Source organism: Phyllostomus discolor, chromosome 6, assembly GCF_004126475.2.
Source record: "Phyllostomus discolor isolate MPI-MPIP mPhyDis1 chromosome 6, mPhyDis1.pri.v3, whole genome shotgun sequence".
Taxonomy (NCBI): Eukaryota; Metazoa; Chordata; class Mammalia; order Chiroptera; family Phyllostomidae; genus Phyllostomus; species Phyllostomus discolor.
Genome location: NC_040908.2, coordinates 82,478,313 through 82,505,146, shown reverse-complemented (window position 1 = coordinate 82,505,146; position 26,834 = coordinate 82,478,313). Strand labels below are relative to the sequence as shown.

General features: G+C 36.7%; 1 protein-coding gene and 1 long non-coding RNA gene across 7 annotated transcripts in view; both read right to left on the bottom strand.

Moving 5' to 3' along the window:
- The window catches only part of CADM1 (cell adhesion molecule 1), a 370,159-nt gene that overhangs the window by 204,246 nt on the left and 139,079 nt on the right, over positions 1–26,834 (bottom strand). The gene's annotated exons all lie outside the window — the stretch shown is intronic.
- LOC118501190 lies at positions 13,953–17,964 on the bottom strand. Its single transcript, XR_004903804.1, has 3 exons — positions 17,952–17,964; positions 17,537–17,539; positions 13,953–15,588 (listed from the first exon to the last, which is right to left on the bottom strand). It is a non-coding gene; the product is annotated as an uncharacterized LOC118501190 (long non-coding RNA).

Genomic DNA, 26,834 nt, shown 5'->3' with positions numbered 1-26,834 from the left:
TGTGTGTCTCTCTCTCTATCTTCCTCCCTTCTCTCTCTAAAAATAAATAAAAATAAAATCTTTAAAAAAGAGAGAGGTATTACTTTAAAAAAAAAGAGTAAATAAATTATATAAGTACAACTGCAACACAAATGACCCACCTGAAAACAACCTGTACTTTTGCTGACTTCATAGCTGCATCCTCAGCAGAAACATACAGTGAAATTAAATTACATTGCCGATAGAAGTTTTATGTTGCTAGGCATAGATGAAATGGTGCATTTGCCAAAACCTGCTAACACTGCTTACATGATTATTAATGGTAACAGGGATGTATATGAATAGCATCAAACAAGTAACTAGGAGGGAAAAACATATACACACACATTCCATATGAAATCCTAGAATTAAATGCTGACACCCAAAAGGCAGGCAGGTTAAGTGACTGCAGCAGATGAAAATGTTTCAAAGCCAGATATTTCCTGTTGAAAATTCCTTACATTCCATGTCTAAATCCTAAAGGCCACACGCAGCATTACAATCTCGGATTCTGCTGATGCACAGAAAGAGAACTGTACTTGTGCGGCCATGCTGTCAGCAAAACCCCTAGAGAGAACACAGTTGCAGTCCTAAGGCAAAATAAAAGTGTCTGGGAGGCAATTCGCACGTTTCCAAAGAGTGATGACTGTGACCTTCAGCCCCTTCTAAAGGTGCCGTGACTTTAAAGTCTTGCTGGGTTCCTACAGCAGGCACACAAGATCCACTAAGAATTTGTTATTTTAGGACTTTAATTCAACAGTAAGATGAAACTGCCATGATACTGTGTGGCCCTCATGGTGAGCACTAATATTTACTGGGAACAAATAAATGTACTTGGCATTCAAGTTATGCATACTATGTTTTAACGCGCAATTTACATTTTGACTAAGAATCTCTAAAACACTTAATAATATCCACATGTAATTGAGAATGCCCTACTTTTCTGGATCTCAAATTCCACTAAAAAGTGGGGGGAGAGGAGGAGAGCCTGCTAAAGAAATGGAAAACAAAAAGGCACCATTTAAGTAAAACACTATTCATGTAGCTCATCATGACATTAAATCACCATCAATATCTAGTGCTGGTCTCTGCAAACTCACTAAAAAATAATCCTTTTAAAACTAGAACTACTGATAGGTTTCCAGACACACAGAACTGGATACCTGGTAATTCTCTTGCCAGAGAGACTTCAGTACAACTACAGGGAAGTAGTAGTCAGCCTTGCAGTTGATCTACAGCCCATAAAGGAAATCAGAATGCATAGCTTAGGTTCTACCGATGGCTACCCAGCTCTCACTCAAAACATTTTGAGTCCCAGAGTAGATTCAGCACTGTAGCCTCTGAAGATGTTGAGCGACCTGTGTCTTGTTGAAATTGACCCTGAATGGTACATACAGCTATTATTTATGATTGTCTATGGTTCTTCACCATATTTTGCATCTGATTGAGAAGGAAGCAATTCTAAAAACCAAGTTCATTTCAAGGAAAATTCATACTGTATCTTCAAATAGTACATGTGTGTGGGCACATGTGCACTCACACCCATACCTATGTATGTGTACACACACCTGTGCCCCAGATCACATACCCAAACCTTATCCTTCCATATCCCAAACAATTTTAAGATCTGTTGATTCAGTTCGGGTATAGGTAGTTTGTTTGTCTCATTTAAATGATGGAGTAATATTACTCAAAAACAAGTTCTAACAATGGCTTATAATAAACTCTTCACTGAGGTTAATGATGCCTAGTTCTATGGAATACTGATGAGGCAGAATTGCCTAAGAAGCACTTGGTATAAAAGAAAATAGAATTAAGTGCCAACACAAGGTCAATCCCCTATGCCCTGTCTTGTCCCACTGAAAATCAACTAGATTAGCCATTTGGAATGGTGATTCTCAAAAGAATGTACCTTGATATCTAAAAACTGACAGTTTTGTATTTTACCTTTTAAACCTGACAAACTTTCCTGTTTTCTTCTAGCTTATCTTCAAGAGAAAAGATTACTAAGTACAATTCCCAGAGGGCTCAAGAGTACTGAGACCTAGTCAACAAAAATAATTTTAATTAACAGACAAATTTGTAAGTTAGTTGGTAGGAAATTTACTTAAAACTGTTTTATGAAAATGCCTGGAGAATAACAGTACAATGATAGTGTCTTTTTTAAGTATCTCTGTAATACAGTCCTCCATGTCTACACAGATCTTGGCAGAGACAGATGGCCTAAGCCTCTATTTAACAATGAATGATTAAAGCAAAGTGAAAGAGGCAAAGATACTATTTAATCCCTCCTCACAAATAAACATCAATAAAGTTATAACCCCTAAGGAAATACTCCTCAATGCTTAAATGTGTACCAGTAACATCACCACTTTTGCAAATCCAAAGCAAATATTCATTTTATTAGACAGCTACAGCGTTTCTTAGCCAGAAAATGTGGCTCAGCTGATCTTTCTTTCAACAATCAAGGACCCACTAGGTGCTAGGTGACAGGTACGCAGAGTAAAGCTGTCATCTGTTAAAGATCAGAATTTAATGCTTACCTCATTCACTGATTTTTTCAAGTCCCTACCGACAGAAAAATCAGACAGACATGCCCTGTCCAAATAAATCTTCACTTAAGGATGAATGGTACGAGCCCAGAGCTCAGGCTCTTTTGTCTCCTGTCACTACACTCACCAGTCTTTGGGCCCCACAGAGCAAACCTGGCACAAGTTCCATGATCAGCAGGATGTGCCATTGCTAGTGCCAAAATGCCACATGCATTCAAGCACCAGTGACCTTAAATGGAGGTCATCATTACCATCTCATACCGGTTTTTGACAGTTGGCTGCTGTTCTCTGAATGTCACAACCCTCCAAATTCTACTGAATCATTCAACCTGTGGACTAAGCTTGATTAGGAGTGCTCCAGGTGATGACTTTTCAATATTAAAGAAAACAGTTCCTTCTCTTCTCACAAGAAATGTGTTAAGAAAGATTCAGAACCCCTGGACAGTGATAGATCTGTTTATTTGCCAAGTCCATTTTAGAGTAATTTTCCTTTTTAAGCAGCAATCTGGATGACTAAGTTAACAATAATGGAAAGAATAAGATGAATGCATGCAAAAGCACAATACAGGAGGTTTACGATAAACAGAAATTTGTTTCCTTCATTTTAAGGTCCACTGATCAGTTCAACCAGGAATGGCTGAAGAATGTACTTCATTCCCTAATGGAAAAGGCTCAGATTCTTGGAACAGTCTAGTATTTTTATTGGGGCCTGAGTCAGATGATACTGGAATTACTTCTTCTTATAATTTTGTCTATATCTGTAATTCTCCCCAGTGAAATTTAAGATATATTAATTCTTATTTTGGCAATGAGTGTGTTAGGCTCAAAATCAACAAGTCCTAAAATATTTGCTTCTCTAAACTCCTCTTAGGCCAAGTTTTCCTTTCAAAAATGTCCTAACATTTATGTTAACATCGATCATTATAGCTCTTTTATGCTTGAAACTCTCCCAATTAACATGCTCTTGTATCTTCCTTTCATTCCTTCCTTTCCATTTTAAGTAAACATTTGTTTATTCCTGTATTCTCAATGGAAACACCTGGACTTGATCTGGGAGAAGCACATATCCATCTTAATCATAAATGTCACTATTTCTGACGCCCCCCAAGCATTTCCTATAGTGGAGTACAATATAAGGCAAGAGGGAGGAAGGGAAGGAGGAGGGGAAGAGAAGGAGGAGGAAGCAGAGAAGGACAAAGAGGAAAAAGAAGCCTTTAGCTTAACTTGTTTGGTAAGGGTCAGATCCTTACTCTGGTAACACATTTCTGATGTAATATGTGGGTGTCTATGATGCTGCTAGAATCCTGTCACCACCATCAGTACTATATACTTAAGCTGATGACAATTTCAACTCTCCGATTCTCTTTTACATTTGACACATATCACTCTCTACTCTTGAAAATTTTGAATAGCACCACATACCAATCAATCAGTGTACTACATACATACATAAATACCCAAAGTAGTAAATTATCCAATTCAGCCCTGATATCAATGCTGACATATATAGCTCATTGAACAATAGTTTCATTAGTATTTACTTACCTACACCTGGATTTTAATTTGAAAAAGAAAACTATGGCAAAAGTAAATTCTTTAACAGTTTTTTTAGCTGTAGCTACTTGTAGATGTTGACAGGCTTGATTAAACAACACTCTCCATTCCCTCTGAAAAACACGCTAACTGAATGATGCTCAGGGTGTTCCCTCACAGTCACACAGGCAAGCTTCTCTAGTATGGCCAGAGAGGCTGATCCCAGCAGCTCAGCGGCATGTTTACTGTGAACTCATTGGGTTTGTTCCAGTTATATTAATGGAATTTCAAAATGTAATTAGGCAAATGATACCATGTAAATCAATGAAATAAAAGTGTAAAAAGAAAGTGACCCATTATTTCTATTAAAATCAAGCAGAGTGTCCAAAAGGACTTCATAAACATGAGTCACTTAAAAATTATCATTGAATCAGATGTAAGTGAAATGTAAGTTAGATAAGTTTCAGATGAAATTTAATAAAAGTCTAGAAGGATTCTGCACTGAGACTGCTTCACAATCTCTAATTTAGACAGACATGGATTTGAAATCACAGAAACTGAATTGTCGATGTGGTTTTTACAAACAAGATGACAGGGAATTTCAACTGGAAAAGAAAATGCCATTATCTAATATGAAATACTGGCAAATTTAAAAATATATACATATGTATATGATAGATATAGATATAAATGTTATAATAAAATGCTGAATTATATATGTATAACTTGTTAGAAATTTTTTGACTAGCCAACTGCTGGTGTCAACCAAACTGGACAAGAAGATTTCTGCTATTAACTTTCAATCACCTCATTATAGTATTAGCTCAAGTGTCTTGAATACAGTAAAATACTCAGAAAATTTTACTTTCAAAATATCAAACCAAAAATGCTAAAATGATGATATTGTTAATCTTGCTTAAATCAAAATCAATTTTAAGGACCAAAGTATTTAGAAATTCAGTCTCAGGAATATGGAGAGACTTTAGCCAAGTGCCCCACAACAGCCACAGTAACGCAGCACGGCTGCCTACCGATGCGGCTTTGGTAGGAGCACAGGGTGGGTTTGGACATGAGGGCTGCTGCCATGAATGCACCAGGACTAATGCACACACTGCGTGGCAATATTTTCATCCAGATTAATGGCTCCTTTTTGCCAAGACACACTTATTTCTGTCACAAGAGTCACATGTCATCACATAGTCCTCCACAGATAGCACTGGCATATTTTATACTCTGCTCTGATCACATAATGAATGCACATTTAGATCATCAGAAGCAAATATCACATTTCTCTGCAGCACAAAAACAGACAAACAAGAAAAACTTGCTAAGCAAATTACCTGTCTCAGTACTTCCTTGATAGAGGAAGTCAGGAAACTACTTAAATATTTATTTGTAATTCCTCTGGCTAAGATTCCAACATGCAAAAATGCAAAATGCATACTTTTTAGTGCCAAGTGGTGTCCAAAGCAACAGGCAGTGCATCTTACATGCAGGCCGTCTGCGTCACATTTTGTAAAATGATAAAGATGGTTAGTTTCTAGTACCTAGAAATTCACATTTCTTGGGATATCCGGAAAAAAGTCCCTTTCTAAATGCAGCGAGTTTCTCATCTTTTTTCTGCTCATCACAACAACATGCAAAGACATGAGTCATTTTGTTACTGACTCTGAGTGATGTAACAAGTGGAACTAAAGGAGAAAAAGAGAAATAGCATTCCAAGAATAGAAAAATATGTTCAAATTTCTTAGAACATGCATTTCTTCCAAATAAGTCAAAGTAATTTCCAAAAAAAAGGAAGGAGGGATTTCTTAAAGTATCAAAGGAGGAGTAATACTGAGGTAACTAGAAATATATAATTTGGCTTACTCATGGTAAAGTAAGCCAAATGTAAGGTGATGACCAAAAAAAAAATGTAGGCCTAAATTACCTGCACCTCTAAAGTAATCTTTCCAAATTATTTCTGCAGGAATTAATGCAAAATGGTCTGAAAAGAACTAGGCACTTTTAAACTATTTTACATGCATTCTATCCTTCCTCTGAGTACCTACCCTGGCATCCTGGCCATTGGAATTTGGGATATTTCAGACCTTGGATGAGCTATGATATGTTACTCATATGTGCTGAAGAAACAAAATCTTCATAATTCATGTAAAAATTGGCAAGACATTTTTTGCATGACATTTTGAATACTGTTAAAGATGGAAACAAACAAGAGGTTCTGGTCAGACAATACATTTTCTCTTAGAAAAGCACCCAGTGTCCACATGGAAGTAGTCTGTGAGCAAAGCCCTTTCTTTCTACTTGAGGTAAGGTACAAAGTATGGACTTTTACTTGAAATCAAGAGTTCTCTTTAATATGTTCTTTTTAAATGATAATCTATGTTTTCTTTTTATTCTAATTACAAAACTAATGCATATTCATCCTAGAAAATGAAACAGAAGAGAATAAAGGAACAAAAGAGACCATAGGAATTCCACTGCCCAGAGTCAACCACTGTTAACATTTTGTTTCATTCCAGGTTCTTATTTTTTCTGTGTACTTTTAGCACATTAATATAAGCATAAACGTGTATATATTTTAACATGATTTCAAAGAGATTCCTCAGCTGTCCTCTAATGTTACTTTCATTGCATTAATAAATATAAGTCTATCCTCTTCTATAAACTTTAAGAGTTTATTGGAAAAAAAAGTATCATCATCTCTAAAAGTAGACACATTATATATATCCAAATATAAGTGAATCTTAAATATAAGAAAATTTCCCATTTGTCATATGCAATGATCCTCTCAGAAATGAAATGTTTGTTTTTTATTTTTATTTTTCACCACTTGACTATATTAACTTTTAGGACCGAGACTGAGATGGCTAAATGTCTACATATATTTTCTTTGTTTAGTTACAGTACTTATTCGAAATCACATGGAATATTATACAGCATGTATTACACAGCATATTTAGAAAAATGCTATGACTTCTCTCTCTCCTCTCACATTTCATTAAGAACTCCCCAGGCACAAAAGTACCTGGGGAGTTTTCATTATCACTAAAGCCACCTTTTCAGTGTTACTTTCCTAGGCAAAACATCTTCCCTTGGAGGTTGAGACAGAGCACTTTTTAAAATTCATGTATGACACAGTTGTCACAAGTACCAGTTTATTAAATAGGGCAGTTTCTCATACATCTTACAGACACATAATCATGATCTCCATGGCAAACAAAATACTGTTTACAATAATATCCAACACTTGTAATTGAGAGGTCATACCTAAATTAGCCAATCTGTGTTAAATTTCTATCCCTCTTTTTTTTTTAACCTAACTCTGCCAAGTGACTTCTTTAAGCATCATAAGCAAAACATTTGTGAAGGCCATTCTGATGTTCAAAAAGTATAACTGAGACACTGATCTGTAATATGTGATGCTTTGTAAGATTATATATACAGTCTGTCCAGAAAAAGTCCAGCCATTACTAACATAATGAGAAACAATTTGAATGACATCAACGTAACCTGGCACTGGCAACCAAGGAGAGTGGACTGGAATGCACATGTGTGAACAATGATGACTTGACTGTACTACTCAGTGGGGGCAGCAGACACCACTGAAAGAGCATGTGTACTGTGTGGCCATCGCATTCAAAATGACTGAGTAAGTAGAGCAATGAATCTGCATCAAATTTTGTGTTAAGCTTGAACATTCATTCATTTGCATAAACTATTCCAATGATTTAAGAAGTCCACAGCTATGGGCAACTGGTGATTGGCAGCTTCATCATGACAATATGTCTGCTCATGCATCATGTCTTGCACAAAGTTTTTTGGCAAAACATCAAATCAGCCAGGTGATTCAGCCCCCCTACAGCCTAGATTTGGTGCCCTAAGACTTCTGGTTCTTCCCAAAACTAAAATCACCTTTGAAAGGGACAAGATTTCAGAGCATTGATGAAATTCAGGAAAAAACTACAGGGCAGCCAATGGCGACTGGGAGAACTGTGTGAGGTCCCAAGGTGCCTATTTTGAAGGGGACTGAGGCATCACTGTCCTTTGTATAATGTTTCTTGTATCTTGTATCTTCTTCACTAAATGTCTTCATTTTTCATATTACATGGCTGGATGCCTTCTCACAGATCATAATGCACACACACACACACACACACACTTTCTGAGAAATAGTATTTTTGGGGGGAAATAGTCCTAATATTAGGAGCACACAGTGACAAGATCACCTCACTAGCCCACAGTCCCCTTCCTTGTAGCATGTTTGTGTTTTCCCATTGGCCACTTCGTAAATGTAACTCAAAGATGGAAAACATCACTCCAACAACCACATCTGGGGTTAAACCTGTATAATAACCTCTAAGTGCAGCACAGCCCTATAAAACTTTCCGCAATGATAAAAATATTCTTATTTGCACTCTTCAACATGGTGACCAATAACGTGGCTATTTAGGAATTGTAATGTGGCTATTATAACTGAGGAACTCAATTTTTACTTTTAGGTGACTTTAAATTTAAATAGCAACAGGTGGCTGGTGGCCACCCCATTTGTATCAGTGCAGCTCAAAAAGGAAAGGGGTGTGCCAGTCCTTATAGTTCCCTAATGAACAGTAGAGAGTGGATAAAACCTGCTTTTTATTTTTGTTCTGTTTTATTGTGTTTATTTTTTCAAACAATAATTTTGTTACATAAAGCCTAAGAAGAGATGCCTTTCTTCCTTAATAAGGGTATCATGGAAACACTATAAGGAGCATATTGTCCTATGTAAAGGGATCCAAATGCCACAAAACAACCAGTCACACTGCAAAAAAAGCCACTACACAAAGGAAAACTTCCACAACCCATGCACATACTCCCTGTGTTACCTTCTTTGTAACTCTTGGGCAAAACTACAAAACACTAAAGAGGTCACTATTTTATTTGGAAACTGTCCTAGAAGTCTCTAGGAGTGCTTACAGAGCAAGTAATAAATGGGACATGTAAGATTTTATTATCCCATTTGCTACTGAGAGGCTGGCAAAAGATGCATTTGTTAACAAATAATTAGTCACAATTTTATTTTTCAATGATTAAAACTGAGATGAAAAATCTCTTTCAGTTAGTTGTTCATAGAAGACAACTAACAAGGTTTAGAGTAAATTAACACACAAAATTCTGATGCCAACATAAAATTCTGGACAAATCTAAGGGCATATTGGCATCCTGGAATTTTTGTAACAAAAGAAATATATTTCCATTCATACAACATTAACAACTGATATAAAATTCAACCACTTCACTCACATAAGATTTTTTATTTCATTAACATCCTTACAAATTTCACCTGTCCATCAGTATTGATTATGAAGAAAAAAACAGCACTGTGTCTGAGCAGGCTTTTGACTCTAATATTACCTGAAGGGAGAAGCAGAAGCAAAAATCAAGCTATACCACAATATTCTGAAATGCTGCCACAGGAAAGACGACAGGGTACTGATTCTATCCACTTCCATTTTCTTGCAACAAATCTGTCATTTAAGACTAAGATGTTAAGATACGACTTATACTCATTCGCTTAAGTCATCTCCTTATAATAATGCAGGTCTCCCAACAGGCTCACAGCCCTGATCTCTTCCTACAAGTTGCTCCTGATTTAAGCAGATGATTTTGCCCTTTTTAATCCAGTAGAACAGGATAAATTCTTGGCACTTAAAAGAATTATGGGAATAGAAATTCTCTCACCAGAAAAGTACAGGTAAGGTTCTAGTCTATTATAGGTAAATTGAGCCCTGGCTGGTGTAGCTCAGTGGACTGAGCATGGACCTGTGAACCAAAGGATTGGTGGTTCGATTCCCAGTCATGACACGTGCCTGGGTTGTGGGTCAGGTCCCCAGCAGGGGCATGTGAGAGGCAACCACACATTGATGTTTCTCTCTTCTCTTTCTACTTCCTTTCCCCTCTCTCTAAAAATAAATAAATAAAATCTTTAAAAATTACAACGTTGCCACAGAGCCTCCTAGATCAGTAGCAGAGAGCTTAGAGCAGATGTGTATGTTTAGAGGCCTTAATCACTGCACAAGTTATACAGAGAAAAGCTCAGGTTCACTTATGGCTAGTGTTATGAACTAAATGTCTGCATCCCCACAAAATTCATGTTGAAGTCCTAAGTGTCCCCCCCACCCCCACCCAGTGTAACTGTATTTAGACATGGGGCGTCTTGGGAGGTAAGCAGGGTTAGATGAGGTCATAAAGATGGGGTTCTTATGTTGGAATTAGTACCATTATAAAAAGAGACACCAGAGAGCTTGCTTTCTCTCCATGTACAATGAGGCCATGTGAGCACACAGCAAGATGGCACCCATCCACAAGCCAAAAGAAAAGGTCTCAGAATGAAATCTACTCTGTAAGTACTTTTACCTTGGACTTGCTTGCTACCCTCCAGAACTGTGCTAAATTTCTGTTGTTTAAACCACCCAGTCTATGGTATTTTGTTATAGCAGACGGAGCTGACAAATACAGCTGTACCACCAACTTCAGTTTTATAGTTGGCTACTCTGATCACTTTATGATTACCTCTGAAGGAAGAGTCGGAAGCATCCACAGTGAATACCAAATATCACTACAACCCAAATATTAAAGAATTGAGCCTTCATTATTGGCTATTTAACTTACATTTAAAACTAATAAAGACTTAATCTTACAGCAGTCACAGGGACGAGATTTATCCTCCTACCTGAAATAACAAACAACAAAGACAAGGTAAAAGAAACAATGGTTTTCAAAACGCTGAACATGAGGCAACATGGACTTTAATTCCTGAGAGATAGAAAACAAATTAGGTGAGCCTTACTACTGCCTCTAGCCTGCTTCCTAGAGTATCCAGGACATGGCCTAGGGAGGGAACACTGAGGTGGAGCCCAGAGGGACTAAAGCAGTTAGATTTTGCAAGACCAAGTGCCAAGGAAAGGGACCAAAAGCTGTACAGAGAGGGGACCCTAGATATCTACAGAAGGTCCCTCATAAGTATTCTGCACCTAATCATTGCATGAATGTAATAAACTATCTGGAATGTTAAAGGGAACAGTGTGTAACATACCTGGGCTGGAATAGAACCTGTTCCCACTGGGCAGAATGGAAAACCTCTTAATTCCCAATCATTAGATAGAGAACTCAGAAAGGTACTATCTCAGTAGTAGGAACAATAAGCCCTAGACTACATACAGCTCCAGTTCCGCCTAATAAATCTTAAAAGCAAAACCAAAAAAATCAAACTATTTCCAAGTAACATAACCCCATACCAGAAACAAAGCTCAAAAGTACATACAAATATCTAACACTAAACAGGGAAAATTCACAATGTCTAGCATCTAGTCAAAGATTAGCAGACATGCAAAAAAGCAAGAAAATAAAACCCATATTGAGAAGAAAAATTAATCAATCAAAACCAATGCAGACTGACACAAATGATAGGATTAACAAAGTACATTAAAAGATATAACCATACTCGATGTGTTCAAAACAGAGACATGGAAGACTTTTTTTTTAAGTCCAAATGAACTGCTAGAGGTGGTCTTTAATGAATGAAATGAAAAATACACTAGGCAAGATTAACAGCTGATTAGACATTTCAGAAGAAAAGATTTGTTTTAAAGACAAAACAACAGAAACTGCCTAAAATGAAACAGAGAAAAATAACCATTAAGCAGTGGAACAGTCACTGATGTGAGATGTATAATAGACTCCAAGCACAGAAACATAAAGAAAACAACACCCAATCATGTTTCTTCAAAACAAGTGATAAAGTGAAGGCCTTAAAAGGAGTTAGAGAAAAACGACATTATACCTATTCATAGAAAAAACATAAAAACAAGATTAACATCAAATTTCTCATTAGAAATAACTCAAGCAAAAAGGTAGTGAAACATTTTTAAAGCATTCAATGAAAACAGTATCTGTCAACTTCCAATTAAATGCCCACTAAAATTCTCTTCCAAAAGCAAAATACAGACTCTTTTTAGACATAAAAGCTGAAAGAATTTAACAAAAATAGATTTTATGGCAAAGGGAAAATGATATCAGATATCAGAGTCTACACAGAGAAAGAAAGTACACCAAAACTACATGGGTAAACGTATAAGAATGTTCTATTGTCATTGAAAAGGCATCTTTAAATATTTATTTAAATTATTTCTTTGAAAAGCTAATTAATTGACTCTTTAAACAAAAATAATTATAGTGTGTTGTGAAGGTTCTAAGTATATAAAAAGGTAAAATGTATGCCAAGAGTACCACACAGGTTGGAAGAGGAAAATTCAAGTCAGGGACATAAGGGTTCTTGCACCACATGTAAGTGGTATGATGTGACATGCGGGGAGACTTTAACAAGTTAAAAATATACACTAAACCCCAAAACAACCATAAAAATATTTTTAAAAGAATTATAGCTAGTAAGCCAACAGAGGAGCAAAACTGGAATCAGAGAAAGTACTCAACACATAAAAAAGGCAGGAAAAGGAAAAAAAGGAAAACAAAGAACAGACAGGACAAATAAGAAACAAACAATAACATGAATGAACCTAATCATGTCAATAATCACAATAGAAAGAAATGGTCTTAATACCCAGATTAAAAGACAAAGATTGTCAAGATTGGATTTTAAAAAATAAAGCTCAAACTATACCTTTATATGCTACAAGAAAAACACTTTAAATATAATGACACAAATAGATTAAAAGAGAAAAAAATATATATCATGCCAACACTAAAACCTAGTATAAATCCTTCCCATAAGCATTGTATTTCTAGTGTCTTATATATCTCAAGTGTAAAACTCTGCCAATGACTTTATATGATATTGGTAAAGAAGAGCATGAAAACTGTTTATTTGAATTTATTTTTATACTTTGTACAAATCATCTGTGAAGGTATAATTCATTGTCACTAATATCCCTTAGCAGGATCACACAATATATTCTGAACAGAATTCAGTGCCAGGAAAATGCCTGCATTCCATGTGAATTCATGAGCTTTCTTTAATCAGATAAGTATAATATGAGCCAAAGTTTTTCCTTTATGTCTTGGCTAACTACCAGGAAGTTCAGTTTAGTGCCAAAATCTAAAAATAATTCCATCCCAGGCACTTAGCAAGATTGTCACTCTCTCCTTCTAATTGGTTTTTGACCTCTCCTAAAATTATTTTACTTGCATCATAATACTGGAAGGTACTTTGAATTCTTTTGTTAAGAGTTGTGTTTTATAACAGAAAGAATTTCAGGAAACAGATATGAGTATTTGTTCCACCATCTATAAACCATGAGAGTAAAATCAGAGAGGTTGCTGTGAAGTTCTTTTTTGCATCAAAAGTGAGAATAACAGCGGTCACTTTATCTCCTTCTCAACAACATTAATAAGATGTGAAAGTCTGCAAATTTAAAAACACAAAACCAAGCTAAGTTAATATTAAAAAGTAAATTACAGGGTTATCAAAATTGATGTGGTTAAATTTTTAAAACCAAAATCTAATCTTAGGATCATTTCCTAAGTCAACTCTTTTTCTTTCAGTTATTCGCACTCAATCAGTCAAAGGCTAAATGGACCCACACAGACAGACCTGTACTCTGTTCTAAAAGAGGCAATAAAATGACCAGCATGAGTCAGATTTCAGAATTCAATACAAAAACAAGAATAAGGAAAACAGTGACAGTCTCAGGTGAGCATGGATGAAAGAAGGCATAACCAAAACCTGGCCTGAATCTGCAGTATTAAGATGGGCTTCCAAAGCCTTGTGAATTCAGGTATGGGCTTGTTATTCCTTTGATTGTCAATTAACATTTCTGCATAAGAGGAAAGCAAAGGAACAAGGGTGCGAGAACATAAATTGCTCTGATATTTTATCAAATGCAGAATTGCCCTAAAGCAAATCTACTCCATTACCAGGCATTCTGCTTAAAGCAGAGAGGATTCCCCTCTCTGGCCTCAGGCAGAGCCTTAGTTGTGAGGTTATCCACTATTTTAGCATTCCAAGTAAGCGTCAAAGAGAACTGCAGCCTCACTTTCACAGGAGTGAAATAACTGTAGTCTTTTCTATTACATGGGTAGAGTACCGAGTTAAACAAGAAAAAAATTTTCCAATGCTACATAGGTGACTCAACAAGAATATGGCCAATCAAGAAAGAAAAGGGGAATTCTTAGAAGAAAATGGGAGGCACAGTTTAAACATTGACAACTTAAGATAGTTTAGAACATTTGTATGTTGGTAAGCATCAGAATCACCTGTGTAAAATGTAGACGCCAAACTTTACCTACCAGAAACAGCGTGTGTCTGACCTATTCCATTTTGAGAATGTTCAATGTTGGTATCATTAGGAACCAGGATTTTTAGCATAGTAAATGAAAATACAAATGTGTGATTTAAGTGAAGGTGTGATATTATGTAAAAGCCATAGAGTTCTAAATTTGCATTGAAAGAGTTAAGATGAAGTCATTATGCATTTTACCCTTAAGATAACATAAAGATACACAGCCCTTTACACTAAAAAGATTTCAAAACAATGATCTACCCCAAAGCAGTAAGTATTGCCTAGCAACAAGATTATGGTTTCTAAGTAACATTTCCCACCGAAAGGAATAAGCTCCTACAAGAAATTGCTAACTCAGGGTAGGGGTCGGGGAAGGGGAATCTTACAAAATAAACCTAGAATATCTTTTCATTAGCAAGAAAGAAATCTGTTAACAAAAATTCTGAGTCATGTTAAAAGATCTCAGGAACCTACATAAAGAGACTCCTACAGGCAAAAAAAAGATAATTTGAGCATTATTAGAATATTAGTAATAGACTGAAGCATGTTTAAAGCTGTGAGTTCAAGAATAAAACTAAAACAAACAAAACCCCATGATCACCTTTGAAGGATGCTAGGTAAAGAACCAATCATTTATCTTGCCCTTTCTAGATGTACTACACCTTAAGGCAAATAATGAAAGTTTCTCTTTTGGAAGAAGGAACGAACAACAGAATAACATGATCACCATCTTGCAGCCCCTACTGAAAGAATGAATGTATCCAGTGATCAAAAGGTTGCCAACATCACACACACGCAAAAAGGCACAGGCATTATGTGCCCACCTATGCAGTCTTCTCACCCTTCATACACCCATGCTCCATTCCAAAAAGAAAAGTCAAACCCTGTTCAGATACACTTCTGGTTTGATTTAAAGAAAACCAAACAAACTTGTTGAACAACATCATGAGGCTATAATTAGCAAAATCAGATTATGGGAAACTATAACCAAACAGTTGCATTTCTTCAAAAAATAAACTTCAGGTAGTAAAACTGTAAAAAAGAGGGATGGAAAGAAAAGCTATAGGTTAAAAAAGACTTGACATTTTATCATCCAGTTGTAATAAATAAAATGTATTTGGCTTTTGAGTCAGAAAAAAAGTTTTTGTGCCCTGGCTGGGTAGCTCAGTTGGTTAGAGCGTTGTCCACATACATCAAGGTTGCAAGTTCTATCTTTAGCCAGGAATCAACCAATGAATGTATAAAAATGTCAATGTTTCTCTCTCCCACTCTTCTCATAGCCCTCTAAAATTAATTTTAAAAATATCAAAGTTTTGCCCTGGCTAGTGTATCTCAGTGGATTGAGCTTGGGCAGAGAACCAGTGTCGCCAGTTCAATTCCTAGTCAAGGCACATGCCTGGGTTGCAGGCCAGGTCCCCAGTGGGGGCCACATGAGAGGCAACCACATATTGATGTTTCTCTCTCTCTTTCTTCCTCCCTTCTGCTCTCTCTAAAAAAATAAATAAAAATAAATAAAATATTAAAGTTTTTGTAAAAGATAATGATAATATGAGATAATTATAGAATTTAAATACTAACTGGATATTTTTGATACAAAGGAATTACTGTTAATTTATTTACATATATAAATAGCACTGTAGTTATCTTTTTAAAGAGTCTTGCATTTTAGAGATGATACCCCGAAATCTTTGTGAATGAGATGATATAATGCCTACAATTTGCTTAAAATGACCAGTCTGGGGGTCAGCGGCAGAAATAGATGAGATTATAGATGAAATAACACTGACCATGAGTTAATAGTTGTTGAAATTGAGTGACGTGAACATGAGCGTCCAATACGCTATTCCCTCTGCTTTTGTATATTTGAAATACTCAACAATGAGAAGTTAAATAAATTCAAAAACAGATAAAAAACACAAAACTATGGGATTAAAGTTCAAATCTGTCTTATCTTTGAGAAGGAGAGAAGAGTAGCAATTTTGAGAGGACCAGAGGGAAAATTCTATGGTGTTGGAAAATTATATTTCTTGACATGACTAATGGTCACCCAGGTGTTTATTTCATGGTAATTACTAAACCATACATTTATATTTTGTACCAACTATCTGATATTATACTTGACCACAAAATAGTTAAGATTAGTATGCAGAAATCCAGCCCAGTATTCAGTGATATAAACACACAATATGTATGCAAGAGGATAGAAGTATGATTTAATATTTCATAATATACTGGGTGGAGTAAAAGTAGGTTTAAAGTTGTTTCTACGGAAAATACATAATACAATAATAAATAGTAAATAATCATGCATGAATAAATTGTTTTGTGTACTCACAACTGTAAACCTACTTTTGCCCCACCCTGTATAATGCTTACAAAGTGCTTAAGAAATTTACAGACCTTAATCAAAAGCAAAAAGGCAAGACTTTCAGTCAAGATTGCAGGGTAGGCAAACATGGCTCGCCTCTTCACACAACCACATCAGAATTACAACTACAGTATAGAACAACCATCACTCAGATCTGTCAGAAATCCAGTTGAATGGAAGTCTGACAAGTATGGAATTATAGAAACCACATCCATCTAGTCTGGTAGGAGGGGTGGGGTGAGGGACACAAGGAGAGGATGGTCCTTCACCATCCTTTTGTCCACATGTGCTGGACAAAAATTCAGGAGGGATATCTGGGGAGCAAGGAGTCTCAGCCCCACACCAGGCTCCCAACCCAGGGGGCCACGAAGATAAGTCCCTGAAACTTTTGCATGAAAACGCCCGTAAGGATTATGTTGGTGAAAAAAACTTCTGGAGCCCCAAGCAGTTTCTCCTAAGGAACCCAAACACAGATTTACTTACACTCACTCCATCTGAACTCTAGCACCAGGGTAAGAGCATGAAAGGCATCACTGGCATACAGAGAGGAACTGAAGTGTCTGGCATCAAGGTAAGCAGAGGCCACTGTTCCTTTCCTAAACCCTCCCCAACAGAGCCAGAAGGCTGGTGCCATATCTAAGACTCCATCAACCTGGCTAACAGTGTTTGACCCACCTTGGAGACCCCCAGAGACTCAGTCGTGAGCCACCTAAGCTACTTTTCCATATGAATGGCTAGTCTGGGCTCATGTTCCACAACTTTCTAAATCTTCTCAAACAATCAACAACTGACTTCAGTGAGCCCCAGACCTGGCACTAGCAGTAGCCAGCCTAAATTCACAGCTTGGCTTCACCTGGGAATCTCCAAGCCCAGCACAAGTAACAGCCATCACAGATTGTTTTATAGCTCAGGCAGGGTGGTCCCAGGCAAAACAAAGGTTGGGTATGACCTTCACCAGCACCACCCAGGAAACCCCAGGGCTAGTGCACCCAGAAGCCAGCTATAGAACATGTTGGAGCACCACCACCCTGCCCTTGCACAGCTGATTCTCCATGGAGGGTAAAGGCTGGTGGTCAGTGGCTACAGCCAGTCCTTACAGCTGACTTGCCTGGGAAAAATCCCTCCCATTGACCTTCCAACAGCAACCAAGGTTCAACTACAAGAGGAGGGTGTGCTCAGCCAACACAAAGGGCACACCTCAACTCCCCAGTCTGGGTGACAGGGGAGACTGTGTCATTGGACCCTATAGGACACCTACTACATTAGGCCACACTACCAAGACAGGGAGTCACAGAAGCTCTACACTAATACATAGAAACAAACACAGGGAGGCTGCCAAAACAAGGAGACAAAGAAACATGGCCCAAATGAAAGAACACATCAAAAAACTCCAAAAAAAGAGCTAAACAAAATGGAGAGAAGCAACCTGTCAGATGCAGAGTTCAAAACACTGGTTACAAGGTTGCTCAAGGAACTTAGTGAGGACCTCAAAAATATAAAAAAGATCCAGTCAGAAGTGAAGGATACACTAATTGAAATAAAGAACAATCTACAGGGAAACAACAGTACAGTGGATGAAGCTGAGAATCAAATCAATGATTTGGAACCTAAGGGAGCAAAAAACAACCAGTCAGAACAACAAGAAGGAAGAAGAATCCAAAAAATGAGGATACTGTAAGCAGCCTGTTGGACAACTTCAAGACATCTGACATTCACATCATATGGGTGCCAGAAGGAGAAGAGAAATAGCAAGAAATTGGAAATCTATTTGGAAAAATAATCAAGGGAAACTTCCCTAATTTGGTGAAAGAAATAGACAAGCAAGTCCAGGAAGCACAAAGAGTCCCACTCCAAAACACATCATAGTTAAAATGCCAAAGGTTAAAGATAAAGAAACTTAAAAGCAGCAAGAGAAAGCAGTTAGTTACCTACAGGGGAGGTCCCATAAGACTGTCAGCTGATTTCTCAAAGGAAACTTTGCAGGCTAGAAGGGATCGGCAAGAAACATTCAAAGCCATTAAAAGTAAGGACCTACAACCAAAATTACTCTATCCAGCAAAGCTATCATTTAGAATGGAAGGGCAGATAAGAAAGAAAAGAACAAGAAAAAACTAAAGGAGTTCACCATCACCAAACCATTATTGTATGAAATGTTAAAGGGACTTATTTAAGAAAAACAAGATTAAACAATGAACAATAAGATGGCAATAAATACATATCTATCAACAATTGAATCTAATGAACAAACTATGCAAACAAGAACAAAAATAAAATCATGGCTGCAGAGAGTGTTCTGATGATTGCCAGATGGAGGGCAGGCTATGGGGGAATGGGTGAAGAGGTGAGAGGATTAAAAGTACCAATAGGTAGTTACAGAATAGCCATGGGTATGTAAAGTACAGTATAGGAAATGGAGTAGCCAGAGAACTTATATGCATGACCCATGGACATGAACAATAGTGGGGGGACTGCCTGAGGGAATGGGGGTTGCTGAGTGGAAGGGGGCAAAGGGGGAAAATCAGGACAACTGTAATAGCATAATCAATAAAAATATAATTAAAAAATAAAAGAAATCAGGAATAACTTTTTTTAAAAAAAGCAAAAAGACAAAGTGTTGTGAACATCGTATTGTAGCCTTTAATCTTATGGAAACTAATCATAAGACACAGACCCACAACAGAATCCAGACATGTTAAATGCAGAAAAGATGCTAATAATAATAATCACAAATACTTTTATGTGTTACTTCATATTGAATTGTTAGTGAACAGGTGGTTGTAGATTCCTTTAACTATTCTTCCAAATAAGATATTCAACTTTCGCTTATAATATTAAGTTCATTTTTGCTGGTATACTAGTGAGTACATATTTATTTATTTGGCATCTTTTATAGTACAGCAATGCAATTAGTGTACTGTACAAAGATAAAAGCAAAGCAAAGAGCCCTGACCAGTGTGGCTCAGTTGAGCATCATCCTGCGGAATGAAAGCCTAATTGGGTTTGATTCCCAATTAGGTCACATGCCTGGGTTGAGGGTCCAGTCCCTGGGTTGGGACACTTACAAGAGACAATCGTTCAATGTTTCTCTCTCTCATATTGATATTTCTTTCCCTCTTTATCTCCCTGCCTTCCCCTTGCTCTAAACAAAAGAAAAAAAAATAAATAAAATCTTTCTTTTAAAAAAAACATAACAAAAAAACACTGAAATTTATTTTGAAAAGGCCAAAGTGAGTGGAGAGGCCATGTTGATAAATGATTGCAAGCAAGATATTTGGTATTAAGAAGCTAGGAAAATTCCTTTGCAAGTGAAATAGGGGAAACTGAAGCAAAATGACCAAACAAAGCCAAACAATTTGAGCAATTTACAGCCAGCTACTGAATCACATTTCAGACCCTGTAGGGGTAGACCCGCCTCAGTCTGGTCCCTCTTCAATGACATTCTTTAAAGATGAAACTGACCAGAAAATGATGCTGACCCCTCAATACACTCATTTTGATGAATCAACATACTGAAGAATATGCCTAGAAAACTAATGAATATTCTGTTAAGACCCTCCTCTGAGACCTCCCCCAGGATTTCCATCCACAAGAGATAGAAGCCTCAAGACAAAGTACCTAGCCCTGGCTCTTTCTGGAGCACACCCATGCCATTTCTCAGGCACAAACATTTTACTTTCTCTCTAACTCTAAGGGTCCCCATGAGACTTGCAAAAGGGGAGCAGAAGGCAGTGGCAGCTAGTCCTAGGGTAACCCCCTGAACCTGTCTCCAAGGCCCCCTTTTTCTCTTGACTTTCCAGTGAGTTAACAGCAGCCCCACCTTGGCTCACTTCTGTCACGTGGGACTCTTATTCCTCAGTGAATTCACGCAGCCCAGTGTGACTCTCTTCTTTCCTATAACATTTCCAGTGAGCCAGAGTAGCCCTGCCTAGTCTCTCTCCTGTTGCTTCTTCTACCCTAAGTCCTTCCTTTGTTTCACTATCCCCAGCTCTAGTAATAGTGTTGTGATATCTTTCCTACACAAAATCAAGAACTCACACACTACAGGCCAGCGGAGGCAGATTCACCTGGTAAGTCTCTGTCTGGTAACAGTATCAATAGAGACCTTCACTCACTTACACTTTGTGTGGCAGTAAGTTAAGCTGTGTGCCTTAGTTACACATTTGTAAGTGGAATAGTAGTGCTACCTATCAGTTCTGGTTTCTGTGAAGAGTAAGTGGGATAGAGCTCCTAGCTCAGTGCCTAGCACACAGTAGCTGCTCAGTAAATGTTACTTACTACATGTTTGTTATTGTTATAATTATAAAAAGATGTCTCTTTTTAATACTTCCTTTAGTACTTCCAAAATATTCCTGTAAAAGAAAATGTTTTATTTCAAGTAAGAAGGAGAAAACATAAAAAAATAAAGGGATTGCTTTGGCATGGCACAAGTAGATGGCTAAGATTTTAAAAGCAAGTTACCAGAAAAGCTAATATCAAAACATAACTGCTGTGATGGTTTCAAGCTGAAAAAAGAAAACTCTTAGACTTAAAAGTTTGCAAGCTAAGGCATATTTAGAAGGAATTATTCAATAGCCATAAACCACTGGTTGAGAGAATCTAGTCATGCGGTACAAACCCCACAGGAAACCCACCTGAATAGAGCCATGAAAAGCCCATTAGCTCTTGTTTGAGGCAGGCGCCACTTACCTGAGGTACGAAGGAATAGTACCAGTCACGAGGGACCTGTCAGTTAATTCCTGAGGACAATGGTAAATGGTAGCTCTGGTCTCTCTCCAAGGTCCCACAGCCTCTCAGAGCCCACAGAACTTTGAAGTTATTTAAATACGTGGTATATTTTGACAATAGCATGTTTTATAAGTCATTTGTCATCAGCAAACTTTAGACAAGGTTAATGAAAATTCTGTCACTTTAATGTCTAGCCAGCTTTAAATTACAAATGTCATGCGCCATGACTAAAGAAAGGGCACTGCAATAATACCATAAACCATCATCTCCAGGGACATACAGGTAATTGCATAGCTCATTAAAAAACTGTTTTAATTATTAATTGACCGTGTCACAGTTGTCCTTTGAAGTCAATTTTAATTTTTTTTCCTTGCAAGCATTATGATTTCAAGCTGACCTACAGAACTTTGTGCACCACCTTAAAAACTGCCAGCAGCACTGTAAAAACAGCTCCCCAATACTTGGAGTTATTTTCAAGTTATTTGTAAATAATTTCCTTATTGTGGGTAAGGAAACAGTAGAACATCTTCAGAGAGGTTTGATGTGTTCTAATCACCTTATAGAGAGAGACCACAAAACAAGAAAGAAATAAATAAGTAAAAATGCCAGGAGTTAGAACAAGCACTTATCTTTTTGTTAAATTTTGTTACATGATGATACAAAATAAAGACTAAAAATTTTTGGAGGAAACCACAAGGCAATCTAATGAGGATTTATCTAAACTTATAAAGGGGACAGAGTTAAATTCCTTATTTAACAGATCATTCTAGAAGTAAGCTGGTTACAATCACCAAATTATCATTCATAATGGGCAACAATAAAACTCATATACCTAAAACTATCCTTAAGTTCCATTATTCAAGAGAGAAACTAGTATTCTCACATTTTATTTCTGTAATAAATCTGGAAGTTATCTTATAGAAAGATAAGACTGTCCACTCCTACAAAAGATGCCAATCACAAGCTTAAATGACTAATTCTATATTTATAAAGAGACAAGCATCCATAATGTCAGTTGATGGAGTTCTCACTGATTTATTAACAAATTGAACTTGCACTCTGAGAAAAGAAGTTCTCAAAATCTGGATCTTATAAATTAACCCATTCCTTCTTGGAAACCATTTTAAAAAGACAGTGCCAACCTTAACTTTGAATGACTCATTGTCTCACAAAAAATTGAGGCAAACATGACTGGCAGCAAACTCCTGGAACAAGAACCTTCTCACAACATAACCTAACAAACATCAGACAGCTAAGAGTATAGTGACAGAGTTGGGCTCAGACTGCTCCCAACAAAACAGACACTGACGCACGTTTGTCCACCAAGTCTGCAGGGCCAGCAACTTGCAACTCAAACCTGGGATCAATTTCTGGACTCCACTGTCATTAATGACAATGCAGGGAGAGTAACACCAGAAAACTAACAGTATCCTCAGAACTAACAGATTGTCACCCAGAATGTGAAAATGAGGTAACTCAATTCTGCACTGTCTGCACCTCCAGAATTAAAAAGCAACTACCAACTGATAACAGAAATTACTCTCTTTGGAGGCTGAACGCGTGATTCTCCTTTGCCCTACCCATCAAGCAGAGACTTGCAGACAAACAAATGACAAGGAAAAGTCATTTCACTCACAGTTTTCATGTAATGGACAAATGAGCAAGCAAAGATACAGAGCAAATCACCTAAGAAAGATAAGTAAATAAATACATAAATATGAGTATATAATTACACAATTAAACATAGTAAGAAATAGGACCCTGTAGCACAGGGGTCAGCAAACTAAGGCTCGCAAACAAAATTTGCTGTTCTTTCATGTGGCCCATGAACTAAGAATCATTTTTACATTTTTAAATGGCTGAAAGAATTTTTTTAAAGAATAATATATCACAATTCATGAAAATTATACAAAATTCAAATTTCAGTCTCTATAAATAAAGTTTTATTGGAACACAGCCATGCTCATTCATTTACACATTGCCTGTGGCAACTGTGGCACTACAGTGGCAGAGCTGAGTGGTTGTGAAAGACACCGTGTGGCTCTTTATAGAAAAAGTGTGCCAACCACTGCAAGAATGAAATGGGACCAAACCTTGATGGCCCATCAAGTGAACAAGCCCCATCTCCACCACCGCCCCCAGGAACCCTGTTATTTAATAATTTAAAGACTTCACCCAAAAGAGGAGATTTCACAATAAACGATAAATATCTCTAGCTAGAGGGTACAGCATGAGTTTCCAAATTGATTATAAAGTTCTGTGTCTGGTATATACATATAAGACCTATACAATGTACAATATTCTAATTAAATTGAAGAATGGCTGCACAAGCCATGTTTCTATTAGCCAGGTCTGATTTGATTTAGCAGCAGTAATGAATGCTGAATCAGGTTAGGGTTGTAAAGCTTATCTGGCTTTGCCAATCTAATGAAATTAGGATAATAAAACTGAAGATATGTAATACTAAAAACATTTAAAAAGAAAACTCATTTATCTTTGATTAAAATATCCACATACTGACAATAAACTTCTTACTCCTCCCCACAGAGAGGTTAGGTAGAAGAAAACTGCACATCAAGAAAAAATTCAGTTCAGTGTAGAGACCACTGAGTTACATTTTAGAAGATGAAAAATAGCCTAGTTTTCTTGATACCAACATTTCACGCTTTTGTGGGGAAAAAACAACAGGCAAAACACAGAAGCTCAAAATATTCTCTGACAAAACACCATACTAGATTTTTGGCTTCAAAAAAGCTAAAATTCTCTACATTGAGTAGGGAAGGAGTACGGGTCAAGTTTCTTGAAATGAGCAAACCCCTGTGTGGGCTTGTGCCATTCTCTGCTTGTTTGAGTCACTGGAGGAACTGCGTGGTCTCCACCTATGATCAACTGGACTATCTGAAACTAAAATGAAATTCTAGCTCATTTCAATGTTCAGATTTTATGAGTTTTATTAACAGAAACACACAGAATATAAACTCCACAGTGAAACTGCGTAAGAATCATCTTGCATATATAAAATATAGCACCTTTAATAATATTCATTTTAGGCACCAATTAATTTTATGAGGGAATAAAAAACAACAACAGCCTCCTCACCCCCCTACTGTACAGGCCATATAATAAAATCGGACATAAGCCAAATCAGTGGGGTGAAAACAACGCACAGCAGCAAGCTACAAGGATGCACTAGTCCCAGCCCTCAGAAGACACTGATTCCTAGGGCTCGGGGCCCCATTCCATTGAAAACCACAGCAGCCAGACTCTAAAAGCAGAAAGGAAGATATGAGTTCCTTTATTTCCCCATTTCCCACAATTTAGAAGACAAGGTATAAATATGGCAGTCAGACAGGACCCCTGCCCCCCCCAAAAAAAGTACAATCTGGGAGAAAATAAGAAGTATAAAATGCTCAGTGAGCACCTGAAGAGAAGTTCCACAGAACTGCTTTTACACTAGCTCTGATGTGGAACTCAAGCTAATTCACATCCCTCACATGCCAGTCCTGATTATTCTCTTAAAAGTGCTACTGTGTGTTATCTTTAAAGTATTAAACCATCCATCAATGTAAGTGATCCCATTAAACAATCTCTGGGTACGCCATCCAGCTGAATGAAAATGAAACCCTAATGATCATCTGAAATGGGAACCAAATGATGTAAGGGGAAGTTTTAAATGTTTTCAGAATTTATCAAAAGGCAAATAGTAATTTTAAAACGTTTTTTCTATTCTCTACTAACAAGTTGAATAAGCAAGCATTAAGCTACCTTGCAACTTTTAAGAACTAGGAAATTAGTCTTAAAGGAGTATGGCTGCTTAAACACTCTTTCATTTTTAGTAACAGTTACAGAGTAGATCATGAGACTCCATTGCCAGAAGTAATCAAGCAAATGTTAAATGATCACATATGGATGCTGAAATGGGATTTAACCATTCATTTTGGATAAGGGCAGTGAGTTAGTTCAGATCATCTCCAAACTTTACCTCCTATGTATAACATGATTTGGACCACACACAATAAAAACAACTGCAGAGAGACTAGCTTTCCCTTAAATAAGAAGCTTAATGTTTGTTTTAAACTCTTAATTAGTGATACTTAAAAAAGAATCCAAAATGAGCATACACCTCTCAGAAGTGCTGAGAGGCTCCTTTTGACACAAGCCCTGAAAGGAAAGTGATAAGGACAACTTCCAAGACCATGCAAAATGCAATTCCCAGGAAAATCACAAAGAATAAATACCATTCAGATGAAATTCTCTTTCAACCATAGAGGATTAACAATGGGAAAGCAGATCATTATATAAATGCACAAGGTTGATTCATTAATTTGGGTGAGTCAGCAACATGAAGCAAAAACAGCATGAATTTTGGAATCTGATGGTCCTGGGTCCATACCTCAGTTCTAATTTTTACTAAGCTATTTGACCTTAGGGATGTCACTTAACCTTTCTGAGCCTTGGCTATCTTATTTGCAAAATCAGGACATCTTCCTCTTGGGTTGTTAAATGGATTAAAAGAGAAAAACATATGTGTAAACTCCTGAAAACAGTGTTCGACATACTAAGCACATAAAATTGATTCCCTCCACAACACAATTAAACACTCAAGGAAGGTAATGCTAGGATACTGTTTCTCAAGTGTGATACATGAAATAATATTAAGTGGTATATAAATAAAACTTTTACAGTTTTAATACTTAAGATTTTAATTTAAACATATATTAAAAGAAAATACAGCCTAACAAACCCAAAATTCCAAGGCAAATATGGTATGAATGAGGCTAGATAAAAAAAATAAATAAATCAACTTAAAAAATGGAGACAACTGTACTTAAACAACAATAAAAAGTAATAATAAAGTAAATCAACTTAAAAGAAAAATGTAAATAATAGTATTGGCAACATGAAGATATGGCAAAAAATCATACAAGTAGAGACACTATGTTTTAGGAATATAAATACATAAGAAAGGATTTCTGTTCTTAAAAAGTTTACAGTCTAAGGGCTAAGTGGATTATAAGTGAACAAACAAATGAAATACTCCACAAATTGCAAGTTGAGTCAAAACATGTTCAAAATGGTGTTGTAAGTCCCTTATTCTTTACTCTTTTAGCATGTATCACATATAAAAGCTTTTTACAAATAAATGAGTTTAACAACTGTCACACTGAGTTGTAACATAAGCTGATTTGGAGATCCTTATATAGTAGTAGCATATTAGAGATTTGTATGTTAAATCTTCTCTATGAATTAGCCAGTCATTATTTCCTTTTATTTTCATTATAGGAAACTAAGAAAACAAAGGTTTCTGCTGGTTTAACAGCCAAATAACTCCAGACACTTACAGCAAAAAAAGGAACAATA